We start from the raw sequence: 20463 nt of genomic DNA, 5'->3' as shown, positions 1-20463 counted from the left end.
GAGAGAGAGGAGGAAACAGGCTCCCCGCTGAGCAAAGAGCCCGATGTGGGGCTCGATCCCAGGACCCTGAGATCATGACCCGAGCCGAAGGCAGTGGCTTAACCCACTGAGCCACCCAGGCGTCCCTGAACGGCGATTTTTTAAAAAAATTTTTTTACTTAAACTGTCATTAAAAAAATAAATCCAAATCACCAAGAAGATCGTGCAATTAAAGAAAAAGCTTTATATTAATGGCATTTCTTTTTTCTTTTTCGTGGACAAGGGGCTCCATATTTTTGTCTTGCACTGGGCCCCTGCAAATTATGGAGCTATCCCTACCCACAAGACACATATGCGCTCCGAGACAAATTAACTGGGTTTGATTTCCAGCATTAGCACTTGCTGATCTTGGGCAAATTGTCCTTTCCAAAGCTCAATTTACTCAAATGTAAAATCAGGATATTAACAGCTCATATCATTTAACCATAAAGTCTTTTGTAAGGATTACATGAGCTATTACATGTAAGTAGTACCTTGTCTGCTGCAGAGCACATGCTTCATAAATATTAGCTCTTACAGTCAGTGTAACTTAGTTCTTTCAGGGGGTAAATTGTTAGTTACTGCAATCACGGGCACTAGTGTCCCACGCAAGTGGTGATGCTACCACAGCATTGCTGTGTGTGCTTTACTCTATCCACTTGCCTTCCTCTTAGTCCCTCTCTCAGTGGCATAAGCAAGCTCATCTGGGGAGCTATGCCTGTCCTTCAGTGTGGGGGCACTTCCGTGATGTTGTCACTCATAAGTCACTGCCGTCATATGGATGGCTGACTCCAAATGGGGCCCCCATCCTTAGTCTCATTACCTATGGCCAGGATAACAGGGTCACATGTTAAAAAGCATAAGAGACTCCCAATAGGAGGCCATGGGGTATGGTAACCCCTTTGATGCTTCACAGGTTGTGGCAATGTAATGAGTAGGCACCTTGTGTTTCCCCTTAGGAACAAAGTCTGGCTGCCCTATAAGGTATTCTCTGAAACTAAGGGGGTGGGGGGGGAAATAGGTCTTTTTAATGATTTGGTTGTCCAGGAGGGATCAGAAAGATGCATAAGTACATTTCCTTTGGCAGAATGCAATGCTGAAATCATCATCCTATCTTTTGAATGCAGAGGAAAGAATTATACATTGATATTGACATGAACTCTTGCCATTGAAAGCATTACTCCCACAGATATCCGGCAGGGCTCCCGAGGGTATGGGCTGTAGATGGCATAAAAGGAACCCAGAGTACAGCTGTGAATGTAGATTCCCAGGCCTTGCTCCTAGAGCTACTGAATCAGATTATCTATAAGTGGAAGGCCCAGAAATCTGTATTTTAGTAGGCTGCCCAGGTGATTCTAACCATATCCATCTAGGCATTTGTGGGTGAACAATGATGAAGATAAATTAGGAATGAGGAAGTTCATTTTTCCAGGAGCTGTTAAACTTAACCTACATCAGCCATGTTCTTCCTGAAGTTGTGGTTGGGCAAAGACGTGCGAGCCTACAGGTCCTCTGTGGTGTTGGGGCTCTGAGTACCAAGTGGTATGTCATCCCTGTTGAGATATAAAGGGACCCATGGGAAGCAGAACGAGGATTGGGATCTGAGAAAGAGAAACAGGGTCATATTGAGGACTCTGAAGAAAAAGCATTTGAAGATTTGCCTGAGGTTTTTGTGTGCTCCAAGTCCGCAGGTGTCAAATAGCAAGACGTTCCAGTGGGCACAAGTTGGATGGTTTTATGGAAACCAACGTCTAGATCTTCAGCTGACATATACATTCATCACTACAACTCATCTGCCCAAGATTAGGTCAGCATTCTGCTTCTCCATTCTGCTGCTTTTCTCTGTTCCACAACTGCTCCTCCCACTTCAGGATAGGAAGGCAGACCCCTCGTGGTCCAGTAGAGTTGGTTAGGCATGCACTGACCCATGAGCTGAGAGAAGGGCAGTGTTAGAGAAGCAAAAGCATCTGGGACACCGTCCCCCTGCCCCAGAAAGACATCAGTGCTTTAAACAAATGCCTCTAGACCCTGCAACACCCTCCCAAACTTGTCAGAAGACCCCTGATGACTTGCCTTTTTGCACTTACTGTGGTCAAATGATATGAGCTGAGTGTCAAACAAAGGCAAGTAACCCGAGACCAGAACTTTGAAATGCGTCCCCTTTCTAACTTGTCCAGGAGCCCCTTTCCCTGCAGTATGCAGCGGCTTGTCCTTAGAAGGAACACGGGCTGCTACCCCCCTTCAATACAGTACCTACAGTATGGGGCTGGAAAAGTCATCAAAGCGTTAAAGGTATTAGGAGTGTTTACTCCACATTCCTATGTATTTGCTGCCCAATTAACATGATTTGCAGCTGAGAAAATAATACTCTCCTCCATCAGAGATAAATTGGGTCCCCAAACTGTGAAACAAAGGAGAGGGAACTGGTGATGTTTATAGAAGTTATTGCAAACAAATGCACTTCAAAAGGAGCTGTGGTGACAGATTCTGTTTCACAGGGTCGTCCCAATTCTTCGGCTCCCGAGAACCTTCCTCAGACTCTGCTGGGTGTTTTCACCACCAGCCTGCTGCTTTAGGATGCAGTGCAGTGTGTGGAATTCGTCTAGACCTGTGCTGTCCAATGCTGTAGCAATTTAGCCTTTGGAAGGTGGCAGGTCCAATCCAGGTGTGTTGTAAGTATAAAATACACACCCGATTTCAACGAAGACCTGGTACCAGATAAAATGTCAAATATCTCCTTGACAACTTTTATAGGGATTACGTGTTGAAATTCTACAATTTGGGATATACTGGGTTAGACGAAATATATTATTAGAATTCATCTCCCTGGTTTATGGTTTTTTTTGGTTTGTTTTTTGTTTTGGGGTTTTTTTTTTTTTAGCGTGGCTACTAGAAAATTTTAAAATGACATGCGCGCTCCGTTTTTGTGGCCTGCACTGTATTTCTGTTGGTCTGTCGGTGCAGACCGAGGGCCGAGCAGCCTTGGGCAGAGGCTGAGGGGAAGGCGGAAGTCCAGTTCCGAACAATAAACCGAGCTGGGCGGGTTCGGGGCTGACGTGACCCCTCTTGCCGAAAGGAGGTACGTGTGTGACACTTGCAGCATGTGGAGCCCAGGCTAACAGACTGTAAACTGCCTTCCTTCTGGTTCTAATCCCTACTTCACCTCAAAGGAACTTGAATATTTAAACCAAATGGCACGGGAGGTTTCGGTAGGCTGATGCATGGCTCTCCGTTCGGCCATTTGAGAAACGCTCCTGCGGTCTCGGCGCCGCGGAGCCCGGGTTGCCGCTCTGTCCCCGCGCGAGTCTGGCACCGCGCTAATGAGAGGATGAGATTTTTTTTTTTCCCTCCCTCACTTGTTTGATATTAAATAGGAAAGACTTTAGAATTCAACGTTTACAGATAGTGTGAAAATTGGAAGTGTGGGTTTGGGCTGAGCCAACAGATCCAAAGACTGCGGTTTCCTGGTGGTTGGAGAAGAGGGCGGCTGGCGGCCATGATGCGCCCCACCCCCAGCCCGGGGCGCGGGAGCTCCGGGACCCCTTCCTCCTCTCCAGAGGTGAAGACCCCCCTTAATTCCACTGCGGGGCCTGCTCTGCCCAAACAGCCTTTTTTAAGGTAACAGCTTATTCATCTCTGCCAAGAATTTAAAGCGTTTCCTTTAGGAGGCTGAGGGCGTTTGTGGTGTCTGGAAGCTGGTGCCAGGCCTCACCGTGAGTCCCTCACGTCACAACAACAACAACAACAGTAATAATAATAGTAATAATAATAGCCAATATTTACTGAGTACTTACTATGGGCTCCAAATACGTCATCTTACTCTTCGACCCCGTGTGCCATAAAGGGTTTTTGGTTTTGTTCTGTTTTTGTTTTCTGTTTTTCCAGTTGTCCAAGGTTACATAATAAGGCCGCCTGACGAGAGCTCGCGCTTAGAACCCCTCCGCTGTTCTTGTGGAGAAGCAGTACTAACACCTCGGCGGTGTTCATCAGAAGTAGCAAAATGGTGAGTTGGAACGTCTTCAGTAATTCAGGGTGCCGGGGTGGGGGGGGGGGGCGGAGAGAGAGAGAGTGTGTGTGTGAGTGTGTGTGTGTGTTCGACCCAAATGTTAAGGTTCACTAATACGGTATTACCGTAATACATTTTAGATAAGAATGTCTCTATGAGGGGCGCCTGGGTGGCTCAGTGTGTTAAGCCTCTGCCTTCGGCTCAGGACATGATCTCAGGGTCCTGGCATGGAGCCCTGCATCAGGCTCTGTGCTCAGCAGGGAGCCTGCTCCCCCACCCCCCCGCCTGCCTCTCTGCCTACTTGTGATCTCTTTCTCTTTCTCTCTTTCTCTCTCAAATAAATAAATAAATAAATTCTTTAAAATATATATAATAAATATTCAAAGGTGAACTGCTCTGACCTCCACGAGCTCATCCATCTCTGGGGTGTCTGTGGCCCTAAGACACCACACACAGCCCATTGGGCACTCAGAGTATTGTGGAGCTCCTGGTGAGCTGTGTTAGGAGATCCAAATTTGAATTCTCCTTCTGCCCCTTGCACTCAACGTGAGCTCCACCAAACCTTCATGTAGTCACTGCTCCTGTCAGGTAGCTGTGCTTCCCCCCAAGTTCTCTAGAAAATTAAAGTGGATTCTATTGAGCTTTCCTAAAAGGAATATTCTCGCAGTCCATTTGTACAAAGCAGAAGGCCTTGCCTTACCGGACTTCTCACCACACATCCCTGTCTTGAGTTGGTGTAAACAGCCAATCCTCAAGATGAGTTTTCATCTCTGAAAATGGCCTCTCTGAATCTCAATGGCAATGAGGGAGGCCATGGCAAAGATTCTCCAAATGACTCTTTCTAATGGAGATCTGGAGCAGCAGTGAGAAACTGGGGAAATAAGGAACTTAAGGGGAGCCAGTACAAGATCCAGATCCACCGTGGAACCACCCCTACAGTCCAAAGCATCTGTCACAAGGCTAAGGAATTTCTTTGCCCACTTTCCCCAGCCACACACCTTCTCTTCTTTTCCTCAAATTCTCCAAGAAGCTATATCAGGAAGGAGATGCCATGGACTTTGGAGAAAAGATAAAAATCAGTATTTCAATAGAAAGCCTATATGGATGTATGGTGAGTGAGAACACCATTTTAAAATGTTTAGAAATAAGGAGAATTTTCTCCTTAGCTGAGGAGCTTGTAGAAGAGAATGATTAAAAGAACCACAAGATTATCCTACTACTTCCGGTGTCCCTGTACTGGGCTGCCATATCTCGTGCCAAATTAAGACAAGAGGGATTTGCTATGAAGTGTCTTCCATGTGGCTGAGCTCAAGGCTGTCAAGCTTCAAAAAAAAATAAATAAAAACTTAAGACATAGCTCCTGATTTGAGGGGCTTGTTGGGAATTTACACATAGAAAACTGAAACCATCCAAGGCAGTCCACAAAGCTGCTGAGCCATCTTTAGGGGAGCTGTGAGGTCCTTCAGACAGAGTGCGTGCTCCATTCTTCAGAGGGTTCTCAGACTCTGTGGAAAAGAGACAGTTGTGTAGTGTGTCTGAGGGGCACCAAAACACACCTGTCCTCTGAGGGTGCAACTCCTGGGTCTGTCATGGGTCCCGCTAGCTTCCCCTGGACAGGTCACCCTTTTTATAGATCTCATTAGCCCTTCTGGGTCCATCGCAACTTACTTTCCAAAGACTTGCCATTGGTTGTAGTACATATCAGACTATACATGTTTTCACTGACTTACCTGAAACCTTGAAGCTTTAACTTTCACGTAACATACTAGGTTTGATGTAAACCGGGGGAGGAAAAGTGTGTTAGCCTATTGTCAGTATGCTGTGCTGAAAGCATTTCCCAACACATGTCAACTCTGTAATTCACTTAACTTTTCCAGATGTGGCTGGAAGGGCTGCCGAGTCAGTGACATTGCAGATGGATGGCCACAGTCCATGGTAGGCGGATGAACATGGGTACCTTTGAAGTGATGGGGTGACTCTTCTCATCTATTAGCCAGAAGGAAAAGCTATCTTCTTCTGTTGAGTCCTTAGTTCATTCCCACTTCAAGAAGACCATATAATTAGCATATATCAGCACTTGAAACTGGGGTCTGGGGCTCTCATTCCTATCCATTGAGCATGTAGCCAGGAGCCCCAGTGGAGTCAAAATAAAGCTAATGCCAAGGAGAGCTAGAGGCTGTTCTTGTACAGTGCATGCTGTTCATGTATAGAAGACTATATTGCAATTAACCTGTTTAATCAAACTTTCCTCCCAGGCACACAGAGCAAGGCACCCATGTTCCTTACAGTGAACTATATAGTTTATCCTGTCACATCCTGCATACGGCAATCTTAGAGCACAATAGCTCTCGAACTCCAGGGAGGAAAATGACAATTGGAAATAAAAACATGAGAAAGAGCTCTTTAGCCTTCCATCTTCTTGCAGATAAGGTAGTAAAAGAGTTTTCTGGTCTTCGTCTTCAGCAGGATGGACTGAACTTTGGCATCACAGTAGCATTGGTTGACAATAGGCTTTGTTAAGTATTTAGGCAAGTTATTGAACCTCTAGAAAATTTGGTTTCATCTTCCGCAAAACTGGAGTAATACTCAACCTTGCAGAGATACGATGAGAGCAAAGATCACAAACGAAAAGCCACAGCGTAATACTTGGCATGTAAATAGGTCCTCCAAGTTGATAGCCATTTGTAAGAGCTTAAAGGAAATCATTTTTTCCTTCTAGTTCAGTACACAATACACGAAGCTAGTCATTAATGAGCCTGTAGGAATCTGAACATCTAGAAGCTATATTTGCAGGCTGACACAGGATCCGTAACACAGAATTTGATTGGCCTAATGGCCAGTGTATTTGAGGAGGGTTATCTCATTCCAGCCCTTTTTTCAGATTGACAATAAATTAAAATCTACATTTGCAAACAACCGATTATGGAAGCTCAATTGTTAAAAACAATTCTGTACCTCACTAAAAGATTCACTAAAGAGGGTTTTTGAAGTAGCAAGCCCCTCCTCTAGTGCCTTACAATTTTAATATTAGTTTATTGAGACAAAGTCAGGGCCCAGTTCTTAGCATACACCTGTTGTCTCAAACTCAAAACTAACACCAAGGAGTATAGTGAAGTTCACGAAGACCTCAGGGTTCAAAATGAAAAACAGTTTCAACAGCATATTTAGTAAAATTACTTTTATCCTTTTGTTTCCCTGTAGAAGATGAATTGGGATTCTCAGATAGTGTAGGTCCCTGTCCAGAACATTCTGTGTTTCATGTGGCAGTATGGCAGTGTGGCTCTCTTGGTTTCAATTACATAACAGTAATTAGCAATTCTACTTCTCTCCTCTGTTGCATCATAGAATTACTAAATATAGAATTGAAGGAATAGAGAGCTCTAGCCTGGTATCTTCAATCCAGAAGTAAGAAAACTGGTAGTGGTAGATTGTGTTCTTTGCTTCTGATTATTTTTTCCTCCCCACCATCACCATGCCCCATGGGCTCGGCCAGGTGACCTGCCCTGGCCAATGGGATATGGGTGGATGCAGCATTTGCTTCAGAGCAGAACCATTAATTGCAGTGCTTAGTTTGGCTGGGGTCTTCTTGTTTCAGCCCTTCCCCATAACAGCACATCCTGGCTGCAACTTGACTCTGACTTTTGGAGCAAAGCAGAACAGTAGCCAATTTATATTCCTCTCTAAGAAGAGCAAGAAATGGTTTTCTAAATTCCTTAAGTATTAGAGTTGCTTGTGAGAGCAGACTAATACAGTGACTCGAGAAGTGGAAGTGATTCACCCAAAGTCACATGGACCCTTTGTTACAAACCCTGGGCTCCATTCCAAATATCCCCATTGGAAGTTTTCTTCTACGCTTTAGCTTACTGGTTGTCTCCCTGGAACCCGGTAGTGTCTGGCACAAACTTAGTTCTCAATCTGTATTTGTTCATATGAATAAAGCAATGAAGGAAGGAGGCGCAGACTGACAGTTCCCTTGAGCTACTTAGCTCTATGGCATAGTATCTAGTTTAGTACTTCCATTACTGTGAACACAAGTATCTTGTGGCATCAACTGTGGGTCTGGCATGTGTTAGGTGCCTAAGGAGCATTCTGTCTACTTATCATGCATTCCTACAAGGCACGTATTTTTAGTCTTAGTATCTCGCCCAGTCACAGAATTAGTAAGTAATGGAAACAGAAAAAGCTACGCTTGTACTAACTCCCAAGCCCAGGTGCTCTCCTCTGCTTCACAGATTTTTTTTGCTGGAGGAATTACAGCTTGGGTCATTTACAGACAATTGAAACATGCAGCTTGTGTCAGAGCAGGGCCCCTACAAGGCAGTAAGCTGGCAGTGCGGCTCTTGCAGGGTGTGGACAGCGCCTGACCTACCAGGAGTAGATCCCACTTGGGCCCAAGATTCTGATTTCTTCCGTCCTTGGGGTTGGAGTGTGGGCTGGGGGCAGCCCCCTTTGGTAGAGAGCAACTTCATCAGTTTACCCCTGAATGACATACAAATATTATTGTGTCCTACATGTTCCATGGCCTGAAAAAGAGAAGCCCTGGGTGAGAAGCAGTGGTTCCAGATCAATCTAGAAACTTTATGGGAGCATAGTTTTTAGAAAACATTGTAAGCCATTTTCTAATGGACCCTGATTTACTATTTTCTCCCCTGCATTTCCCCTTTTCCTGAATATCTCTTCTTTTCTTGTCTTGTCTTTCTCTCTTTCTTTTTTCCCTTTCTTTCTTTCTCTCTCTCTTTCTCTTTCTTTCTTGGAGTTGTCTCTGAATGACCTCCACTTTGTGGAGTGAGTCAAAGATGAATAGGTGGAAGATAAACTACCAAAGTCAAAAGGAATTGAGGCAGATTTTGACTGCAATTAAAATAAGTGTGGTTAGGAGGAAGCAACTCAAATGTCCATTAATGGATAAATGGACAAACAAAATCTTAATATATATGCACAAGGAAACGTTACTGAGCCTTAAAAAAGAAGGAAATCCTGTCTCGTGCTACAATATGGATGGACCTCGAAGACCTTGTGTTAAGTGAAATAAGCTAGGCAGGAAAAGATAAATACTGTCTGGTTCTACTTATATCAAGTATTTCAAGTCACAGAGACAGAGTAGAATGGTGGTTGCCAGGGGTTGGTAGGAAAGAGAAAGTGGGAAGTTATACTTTTCCAAGATGAAAAAGTTCTGGAAATTGGCTGTGCACAATGTGAATATACTTAATGCTACTGAACTATATATTAAAAACTAGTTAAGATGGTAAATATTATGTTTTATGTATTTACCACAATTTTTTAATAGAACCCTTTTTACTGAAAGTGAGATTATTTACTCTGAACAGAGGCTTTGTTTATGGTGTTGGCTGACATGCTGATGCTGTGGTCAGGTGTAGAGGATAGATTGCTTGAACTGCTTAAACTGCTTTTTGCATTGGTTCGTCCTGCATGGTGCCTTCTGACCGTGACTGGCTATGTAGTCAGTGCAATCTAGTGCAACCCCAATGTTTATAACAGCAATGGCCACGGTCGCCAAACTATGGAAAGAACCAAGATGCCCTTCAATGGATGAATGGATAAGGAAGATGTGGTCCATATACACTATGGAGTATTATGCCTCCATCAGAAAGGATGAATACCCAACTTTTGTAGCAACATGGACGGAACTGGAAGAGATTATGCTGAGTGAAATAAGTCAAGCAGAGAGAGTCAATTATCATATGCTTTCACTTATTTGTGGAGCATAACAAATATCATGGAGGACAAGGGGTGTTAGAGAGGAGAAGGGAGTTGGGGCAAATTGGAAGGGGAGGTGAATCATGAGAGACTATGGACTCTGAAAAACAATCTGAGGAGTTTGAAGTGGCGGGGGGGTGGGAGGTTGGAGTACCAAGTGGTGGGTATTATAGAGGGCATGGATTCATGGAGCACTGGGTGTGGTGAAAAAATAATGAATACTGTTTTTCTGAAAATAAATTAATTAATTAAAAAAATACTGATGAAGGGCCGCCTATTCAAAGAGGAGTGCTGTTGGTGAAGCTTTTCCTTTCTTCTGTGGACTCTCTTAATTTGTCATGATGGTTTTTTATTTGCTATTTATGATCATTCTAAAGAAAAGTTAAAATTCAAAATATATCCATTCATTTTTATATTGTGCCATAACAGGGGGTTTTTTGTTTGTTTTGTTTTGTTTTGAGATTTCTTTTATTTATTTGAGAGGTAGATGGAGAGAGCAACAGAAGGAGAGGGAGAAGCAGGCTCCCCACTGAGTAGGGAGCCAGACACAGGGCTCGATCCTAGGACCTGACATCAGGACCTGAGCCGAATACAGTTGCTAAACCGACTGAGACACCCAAGCATCCCTGCCATACCAGCTTTTTAAATGCAAATATTGGAGCATTTACCTTGTATGCTGAATTGCCAATATGAGAGTTCATGTTTCATAGCTCACATGTGCACTTCCATGTCATTGTCACTAGAACACTCTGCACATACAGGGGAGTAACACAGGCAGAAAGTATGTAACAGGATTTCTTGGTTGCTTGTGTTTCTTAGAATGTGATTGCCCTCTTTCTGTGTTCTAACTAAATTTAAACAAAGAAGCATGGCCTCTTGGCGTCGTTAAGGCCTCTGGTTGCCCAGTTACCGAGGTAATCCACTTGCCTTATACTCAGTTTGCATCTCACTGAACTCATATGCATTTTGTGTCTACTGGAAGTCTGTGCTCATAGCTCGTCTCGAATGTTCTATGCACATGAGGACACAAGAGTGGTAAGAATGGTGGATATTGTGCCTGTGTGCTATGTTCCTGCATATGGTCCATTGTCCAACTGGACTTGACTTATGAAACACAGTTTGAAGATAAAATTATTAAAATTTTGGGGGCACCTGGATGGCTCAGTGGGTTAAAGCCTCTGCCTTCGGCTTAGGCCATGATCTTAGGGTCCTGGGATCAAGCCCCACATCAGGCTCCCTGCTCAGCAGGCTCCCTGAGCAGGGAGCCTGCTTCCTTCCCTCTCTCTCTCTCTGCCTGCTTCTCTCTGTCAAATAAATAAATAAAATCTTTTTAAAAAATTATTAAGATTTTCAAGATAGAGATAGAAGAGCATAAACCAAATGTAGGACTCTTCGGATTGTCGGGCCCCATGTGACCATGGAGTTCACACACCCATGAAGCCAGCCCTGTTGCTGACTCTGTCCCTTGCTTTCCACTCCCTCAGCCACTACTCTAATTCCAACTCTCCTTACCTCACAATTCAGAGATTGATGGGTTTCAAAACTGGTTTCCTGACTCTAGCTTTCTTCTCTTCTAACCCATCCTATAAATTGTTGCCAGTTTCATTTCCCTAAAGCAATACTTCCACACCGCCCACTGCTTTAGTTCTTCTGTGGTGCCTCACTGCTTATAGGCTCAAATTCTTTATCACAAAACTCAGTGCCTTCCACATTCCGACCTTAAGCTAACTTGTTAACTTTCTTTCCTCCCGTACCCTTGACCTCCATCCCGATTCATCCAGTCAAGCCAAGCCAAGGTATTGCCAAAAAGCTTGCTAATACCAACAGTTTTCCAAAACTACTCCCTGTGTCAAGAATCCAGCCTCTGTTGAACTCCAGTCCAATCCTCAAAGCCAGAGTTTACCTCTCCCATGAAACACTCTTGACCACCCCAACCCACAGTAATGTCATTGTAACGGTTTGTAGATGGCTGGATAATGGCCACCCCGTGAAACCAAGTTCTGTTCCCAGGAGCCTGTAAATATTGCCTAATATGGAAAGAGGATCTTTGCAGATGTAATTAGGTGAAGAATTCTGACAAGGGATTAGCCAGGTGGACCCTTAGTCCAGAAAGTATCTTCATGGGAGAGAGGCAGAGAGAGATTCCACACGTAGGAGACGGCATGATAAACACAGGGGCAGACTGGACGGATGCAGCCACCGGCAGCTGAGGAGCAAGGAGGGGAGTCTAACCAGAGCCTTTGGAAGGGTCATGGCCTTGCCAGCATTGGGGGGGGGGGTTGGCCCAGTGAATCTGGTGTTGAACTTCTGGCTTCTGGAACTGTGAGAGAATACATTTCTGTTGTTTGTGGTCATTTGTTACAGCAGCCACACAAAACAAATATACCACCCCAGCACTTACTGCTCATTCTCCTGAGCTTGGCAGTGCTCAGTATTTTTTAAACATTATTTGTATACTCCTACCAAAACCACTGATCCCTCAGTTCACAAGGTCACTTCTCTAATTGATTGACTTTTCTCTTGTACCTTACATAGTACACTGCATTTGATGTTTAACAAGTGCTTTTCTTTGGTGATGTTTATGGAGGAATAATTTACATATTTTAATATTCACTCTTTTGATTGTACCATTCAAAGTGGTATTTGCAAATGCATCTAGTTGTGTAATTGCCACCACAATCAAGATCTGGAACATGACCTTCACCTCAGAAGGTTCCCTTGTGCCCTTCTACAGTCAATTTCTTCCTCTACCCCTACATAGAGGAACCTACCACTGGCAACAGCTGATCTGATTTCTGCCCTTATAGTTTTGGCTTTTCCAGAATGTCATCTAAATGCAGTCAAACCATATACAGTCTTTTGTGTCTGGCTTCTTTCACATAGCATGATGGTTGCAGGATTCGTCTATATTGTTGTATGAATCAGTAATCTGTTCCTATGTGTGTTATCCCATGGTCTGTTTATCCATTCACTAGTGGGTGGGCATTTCTAACTTGGAACTGTTATAAATAAGGCTAACATGAACATTCATGACCAGGTCTTTACTATAAATGTCCACATACAGGTCTTCATGTGGACACATGTTTCACTTCTCTTGGGTAAATACCTAGGAGTAGGACTGTTGGGTTGTATGGTAAGTATATGTTTAACTTTATAAGAAACTAGCAAATTGTTTCCCAGAGTAGCTGTATCATTTTGGCATTCCCACCAACAAAGTAAGAGATTTCTGGGTGCTTAGCATCCTTGCCAGAACTTGATATTATCAATCATTTAAATTTAATTCCAGTAGATATATGGTGGTATCTCATTTTAATTTAAATTTGCATTTCTCTTCCTACAAACATTCAGCATGTCTTACTATGCTAATTTGCCATGAGTATGTCCTTGGTGAAGTGTCCAGTTCTTTTACACATTTTTAAACATTGAGTTTTTCTTATAATTATATTTTATTTTCTTATTATTATTTGTGGGGGGCTCTCTCCCCCCCATCTCTCTCTTTCTCTTTTATATCCATAGTAAATATAAAATACGTTTACATATTATATAATATGTTAATAAGTATATAATATAATGAATATAATATGCAATATAATATATACTTATGCATATTTTTTATATATTCTAGATACGTCCTTTACCAACTGTGGTTTATAAATATTTTCTCCCAGTCTGTGGCTTCTCTTTTCATTTATTCCATAATATGTTTTAAAGAGCAGAAATTTTAAATTTTGTTGAAGTCCAGTTTATCAACATTTTCTTTTCTACCCTCTGCCTTCCTTTCCTTATTTATTTATTTATTTATTTGCCTAATCCAAGGTCATAAGGATTTTTCTCCTTTATTTTCTTCCAGAAAGTTTATACTTTTAGCTCTAACATTTAGATCTGTGATCCATTTTTAGTTAATTTTTGGAGGAAATGTTTATTATTTGATATGCAGCCCAGAACACTGCCATAGAAAATCTAACTCGGAATAAAAAGACACAGTTCATTGAAAAACAGTGTCCTGCAGGAAAGTTTGGAAATTTTCTGCAGGCTCTGACAGCAACATTTCCTTTCCCACTAATTTTTTTGGATTAGCACAGCTTTGCTATTTAAAGGTTTGTATTTTAATAAATTTTGAAATTCCGGATCACAGATGCTATTGAGAGCAAAGTCCTTACATGGGCTGGCGAAGGACACCCCTCTGGACATTTTTGATTGACCTGCTAGATGTCGAGAAACTTACTGACCCCTTTCATTATCTGTGAAATGGGTATAATCCTACTTGACATCAAGTATCTTTACAGGTTTGTGCAGACTGAGACAGAAGTCTTAGAGAGGGGCCGTAGAGATTTCACATGTAATTGTGATTATTGCTAATTATACTAATTCTCAATTACAACTGCTGCCAGAAAGCCTCCAGATGACGTCAGTAATAAGGGGTCCATTTACTCGCATGTGTTGTGAGCGTATTAATTGTAATTATTACCTTGGCAGCTACAATGTCTAACTCCACAGGTGTTTATTTCATTAGTGATTCATTATTTACCAAGCACTCTGGCAGTGATGAGTCTCTATTACAAACCAAGGCCCTCCTGTGATGAAACGTCATTATGTTATGGGATTTGTGACTTTGCTCCCATGGGAGGCATCTTCAACTCGTTAATGCCCTCAACACGCCGTGTGGTGGATTAAAACTAGACTGCGAGAAAATAATTTCAGTCCACCGCTGGGTTTTTTTTTTCACCCTGGGAGCAGGTGCCTTCCCATAAATATTTTCCTGAAATGGAAGTTGCCATGGGAAGTGGGTGGGTGGTCTGGATATCAGACGAAGGGCCTGGCAGTCAGGGGTCTGGATCTATCTTTGTGTCTAAGGGCCCAGGGCAATGGCAATAAATACACAAGTCCAAAGGAGCGTTGTGGCCCTGAGCCTGAACTCAGCAAAAAGATAAAGAGAACTGCCTTGCAATGACTATTGTGAAACACTTAGCGCTTTGTATTTGTGACATGCTTTCAACCTTTCCGTACTCTTCACTGTGGCCCCGTGAGTTAGGGCAGTACTCTCCCTGTGGCTGGCGCTTGTGGGGAGAAAACAACTGCCTCAAGGAGGTAACTGGGCTCCTTTCTCTGCACGGCCTTTTTGACTGGTCCCTGCTAACATTTTGAATTATGAGTTTTTTGGGGTCAGAGGCCCTCGCTCCTTCAGTTAAGTTTTTTGCCCTTAACTTTTTAGTGTTAAAAATAGTCACAAGTAGAAAGAAAAGTCTGATAAACTCCCATGACCTCATCTTCAACAATTATAAAGTCATGACCAATCTAAATTTCTCCCTACTCCACCCACATTCCCCCATCCATCTCCTCCAAAATCAGCTGAATTTTTTCATTTTACTTTTTTTTGCTGAATTATTTTAGATAAAAATCCCAGACCTAACTTTAGATCTATAAACACTATGATGATTATCTCTAGAAGATAAGGATATTCTTCTAAAACATAAATTGTCACACCTAAAAAAATTACCAGTAATTTTTATCTAGCCACTCTCGCCGATTACCTCATAAATATTTTTTTGCCTTCAGTTTTTTTTTTTTTAATAAGAATCAAGATTTAAATTAAATTTCACTAGTTATAATTGGTTGATGTTTCTCAAGTCTCTAATCCAGGACTTTCCTGACTATCTTGTTTTTGTTTTTCCTTGCAATCTGTTGGTTTAAAAGACCAAATCTGTTTTCTTGTAGGATTTTGCCCTGCATTTTGCTGATTGCATGTCCGTAATATTTTTTCAATAACTTCATCTGTCCTTCATATTTTTTGCAAACTGGGGACTGGATCCAAAGATTTGATCAGGTTAGGTTTGAAGTTTTTTTGTTTTTGTTTTTGTTTTTCCAAGAGTACATGATAGAACCAGATACTTGTGTCAAAAGATACTTGACTTGTCTCCCTTTTCATTTCTCGTCATGGGTGATTGTTGTCAGCACCCATGCATTCATTAGAAACTACAAAATGGTGATATTCTATCACAAATTACCTGGAATACTACTTCTTTTTGTTTTTGGTTTTTTTTAAAGGTTTTATTTATTTACTTATTTATTTTAGAGAGAGAGAGAACACAGAGAGACAGAGAGAATCCGATGCAGAGTCTGTGTGGGGCCTGCTGTGGGGCTCGATCCCACAACCCTGAGACCATGACCAAGCCAAAATCAAGAGTTGGATGCCAAGGCAGAATTAATGCTCGATTCTCTTCTTTATGTATTAATTATCACATTATTGAGTTCTCAAATTGTTTCCCAAGTTATCTAATTAAATTTTTTTAAAATTTTTTAGGCATTAGTATTATTTTATAGATTTAAACATGTTAGTTTGTTTTAGTTTTAGTTTATTAGAACTACTATCCTTGTGGGTGCTCAGATTGTGCCTTGTTAAGCCAGTGGTAGCTCCTTCCAAATGGTTCCTGAGTGTGTCTGACATAACCTGGATTCAGGTTCATTTCCTAGGGCTGTTGTAACAAAGTATCACTAACTGAGTGGCTTCAAACAACAGACAGTTATTGTCTCACAGTTCTGAGGGCTAGAAGACTAAAATCAAGTTGTTGGCAGGCTTGGCTTCTCCGGGAGACACTGAGAGAGAATCTGTCCCATGCCCCTCTCCGGCTGCTGGCAAGTCCCAGCAATCCTTGGTATTACTTGATTTGTAGACCTATCACTTCCATCTCTGCCTCCAACACAACATGGTATTCTCTCCCTCTCTGTCGATGTCTAAATTTCCCTCTCCTGATACAGATACCAGTCATTGTGATGGCGTCACTCAAACCCAGTATCATCACCTCATTTTACTTGATTTCATCTGCAAAGATCCTATTTCCAAGTAAAGTCATATTCATGAGTACCAGGGGTTAGGCTGTGAACATATCTTTTTGGAGACAAAATCTGACCCCTCAACATCTGTGATAGTCTTTGAGAGCTCTTCCTTGCTTTCTGGTAAGACAAAATGTTATAGACCCAGAATCAGGTCTCATTCTTTAAAGTTGGGAACAATGTTTAGGGACCACAATCTGAGCACTAGAAATGTTCATCTTTACCATGTTAGTCATTACCTCTAGGTCTTTTCAAAGGACAGAAATGGGAAATGCTTTTTATATTTTTAAAGATAAAGTACATTATAAATTTGTAACTTTCACTTCCAATTAAATTCAAGACTCTCAGACTTAACCCCTCAAACCATTACCTATGTCTCCTTTCTTCCATGGTGAAGTCCTGGTTCTCAATGGCACACGGAATATTACTCTTTTACTTTATCCTGTGATACACACACACGATAGACTCAAAATAACAAAACTAACAGTACTACCAATGACGTGGTTACTGAAAACAGGTTAAGGCTTTTAAAATTATTCTTGTGGGGCCCCTGGGTGGCTAAGTCTTTAAGTGTCTGCCTTCAGCTCAGATCCTGGGATCAAGCCCCACATTGGGCTCCCTCCTTAGCAGGAAACCTGCTTCTCCCCCTCCCATTCCCGCTGCTTGTATTCTCCCTCTCTCTTTCTCTCTCTCTCTCTGTCAAATAATAAATAAAATGAAAAAAAAAAAGAACTTAAAAAAATAATAAAATTATTCTTGCAATTCTTTTTGTCCTTGGAGTACATTCCACTCAGGATGGACAGTGGAATTACTGCATATTATTGTCATGTGAACCAATTTTTCTATATGTAGTTATGCCACCAACTTGGTACACAATTAATTTCATTTTATCTATTTATTTTTAATTTTCAGAGTTTTCTAAAATTAAATTTAGAAAGGGAGAAGTCCCTTTTTTACAAGTGATCATTTAAACTTTTCTGTCCCTCCATTTTTGCATATTGATCTTGTATTTTGCAACCTTGTTGTACTCATTTATTAGTTAAACTAATAAATGACCATTAGTCATTTATGATAGTAGATTCCTTAGGGTTTTCTGTGTATATGATCATGCCATCTATGAATAGATGGTGTTCCTTATTCCTTTGCAATCTGAATGCCCTTTGTTTCTGTTCCTTGCCTAATTGCCCTGGCTAGAATCTCCAGTACAATGTTGAACAGAAATGGCAAGTAATTTCTTCTAATGGACGTATTCTCATTTATCCATTGTTACACTTGGAAGTTTTCGCTAATACAAATACTAAAGTAACTTAAAATTTTGAAAGCATCCCTTTTTAGTAAAAGGAAAATTAAAATTAAAATTAAATTTAGAAAGGGAGAAGTCCCTTTTTTACAAGTGATCATTGTTGTCTTATTCCAGATCTCAGCAGGAGCTCTCCACTTATTCACTATTAAGGATGATGTTAGCTGCAGGTTTTTCATAGATGCCTTTAACTGACCAAGGAAGTTCCCTCCCATTTCTAGTTTGGTGAGTGCTTTTATTACGAAAGTGTCTGATTTTGTCAAATGCTTTGCTGTATCTATTGAGATGATAATGTGTTTTTAATTTTATTGATACAATGAGCTACATTAATTAATTGTCAAGTGTTAAAACAGCCTTGCATTTCTGGGGCAAATTCCACTTGACCATGGTGTGTAATTCTTTTTATATATTGTTGTATTGATTTGCTGGTATTTGTTGAGGATTTTTGTGTCTATATTCATAAGAGATGTTGGCCTACAGTTTTTCTATGATGTTTTTGTCTGGTTTTCATATCAAAGCAATACTGACCTCATAGAATGATCTGGGAAGTGTTTCCTCCTTCTGGAATAGTACGTCCATTTTTTACTATACAAAACTATGTGGATATGTATTCTTTGTGTGTTCTCATTACTTTTTTTAATAGGTTTATAGTACTCCACTGAGCAGATGTACCAATGCTTATTCAACCAGCTCCTTAATGATAGACATTTGAATTGTTTCCAGTCCTTTCCTATTATAACTCATACTGCACTGAATTACCCTGACAATATACTTTTTCATATGCTCATGCATGTGTGGTATAGATTCTCAGAAGTAAGATTCATGAGCCAAAGAGTAGACACATGTGGAACTCTGCTAGATATGCCAAATTCCTTTCCTTGGGAGTTGAACCATTTTGCATTTTGTTTAAAAATTGACTGTTTGTGCACAGCTTGACTGAAAAAGTATTTTGCCTAACTTCTTTTTCTTTTTGCCATTTTGGTAGATAGGATATAGTAACTCCATAAAGTTTTAATTTGCATTTATATCATTATGAGTGAGTTTAAACACCTTTAAGGGCCATTTGCCTATCTTTATGAACTATCTGTTCATATCTCTAGCCTATTTATTTATAAAGTAGTTGAACTTTTTCTTCTGTTTTCAGAAGCTTTTAGACATGAAGAATATAAAAAAAAAAAAATCTTTGTGTACAGTTTAAATGGCAAACATTTTTTCCCAGCTTAACATTTGTCTTTTTACTGTGCTTATGGTATTTTCAAATGCAAAGTTTGCATTTTTCACTTTTATAATCTATCCTCTAGGTTTCATTTCTGTCCCCAGCACAGGCATAGGATAGGAATAATTTAGAAAGAAAGAACCCTGATTTGAGCAGTCCAAGTCCAAGGAAATCACTGGCTGAATGCCCAGAGACCTCAACCCTAATGATTCCCCTTGGAGCCCCTGACGTCCACCGATCTGCCTTACCATTATTAGTGCAATTATTGCTAGATAAACCCGAGGTTTCCGAGTAACACTCCTTCCCCAAACTTAGTATCCGTTTTCCTCACAGAGCTTTTGTTAACTTGGGTGGATGAAAGTGATAATGTAGGGATGAGTGCAGGGAGGAGGTCCTGCTAGCAAAAGCTTTGGATAAAGCTGAAGGGCCCCAACAAATTTTGACTGTGCAAAATGTGGCCAACAAATGTTCTGCCCTCTAAAGCCATTGCCACCAAAGCAGGGAGATGTTTTCTTAAATTCCCATTCCTCTTCTTAGAAACTAACTGAGGCTTTCATCAGCACTCCTCCTGCAGAATAAAACAAACATTCAGATCTTGAAAAGCATCTGGAAGAGACTTTCACAGTTTTGAGGCTAATGCTGTATTTCTTTTTTGTTTACAGACTTCAAGAGGAAGGGCGTGCTAACTGTTCGCTGCCTAAAAGTAATAGCAAGACGATCTGTGTTTCTTTCTCTTCATGTGCCTTTCTCTTGGCAGGTGAGTTCTGTCTTCCTAAAGGACGCTACTCATTTCACATGTTTGGGTTGGTAGGTTTACTTTTGGTTGCTTTAAAAAATGTATTCTATCTTTTTTTTAAAGATTTTATTTATGTATTTTTTTAAAAGATTTTATCTTTATTTATTTGACAGACAAAGACCACAAGTGGGCAGAGAGGCAGGCAGAGAGAGAGGAGGAAGCAGGCTCCCTGGCTGAGCAGAGAGCCCGACGCAGGGCTCGATCCCAGGACCCCGGGATCATGACCTGAGCCGAAGGCAGAGGCCCCAACCCACTGAGCCACCCAGGTGCCCCTTTATTTATGTATTTATTTGAGAGAGAGAGATAGTGACAGAGAGCACAAGTGGGGAGGACAGGGAGCCGCAGGCTCCCCTAAGCAAGGAGCCTGGCGTTGGCTGGAACCCTGAACCCTGGGATCACGACCTGAGCTGAAGGCAGGTGCCTGACTGACTGAGCCACCCAAGTGCCCCTGTTTTAAAAAATTTGAATTAGGAAATACTCTAAAAAGCATACTTGTTTAAAACTCAGAAAGTAACATAATAGTCCCCAAGTACACCACATGCCACATCCACCTTTTAGTCTGAGTTCCTACATGAAGC

General features: G+C 41.5%; 1 long non-coding RNA gene across 1 annotated transcript; it reads left to right on the top strand.

Moving 5' to 3' along the window:
- Nucleotides 1–2522: 2522 nt before the first annotated feature.
- On the top strand, nt 2523–20152 carry LOC131831330 (uncharacterized). The gene is made up of 6 exons (XR_009353599.1): nt 2523–3097; nt 3904–4021; nt 5902–5959; nt 17991–18098; nt 19752–19846; nt 19999–20152. It is a non-coding gene; the product is annotated as an uncharacterized LOC131831330 (long non-coding RNA).
- The last annotated feature ends 311 nt before the right edge of the window (nt 20153–20463 follow it).

The sequence above is a fragment of the Mustela lutreola genome, chromosome 5, assembly GCF_030435805.1.
Source record: "Mustela lutreola isolate mMusLut2 chromosome 5, mMusLut2.pri, whole genome shotgun sequence".
Taxonomy (NCBI): domain Eukaryota; kingdom Metazoa; phylum Chordata; class Mammalia; order Carnivora; family Mustelidae; genus Mustela; species Mustela lutreola.
This window is presented reverse-complemented; position numbering and strand designations above follow the sequence as displayed.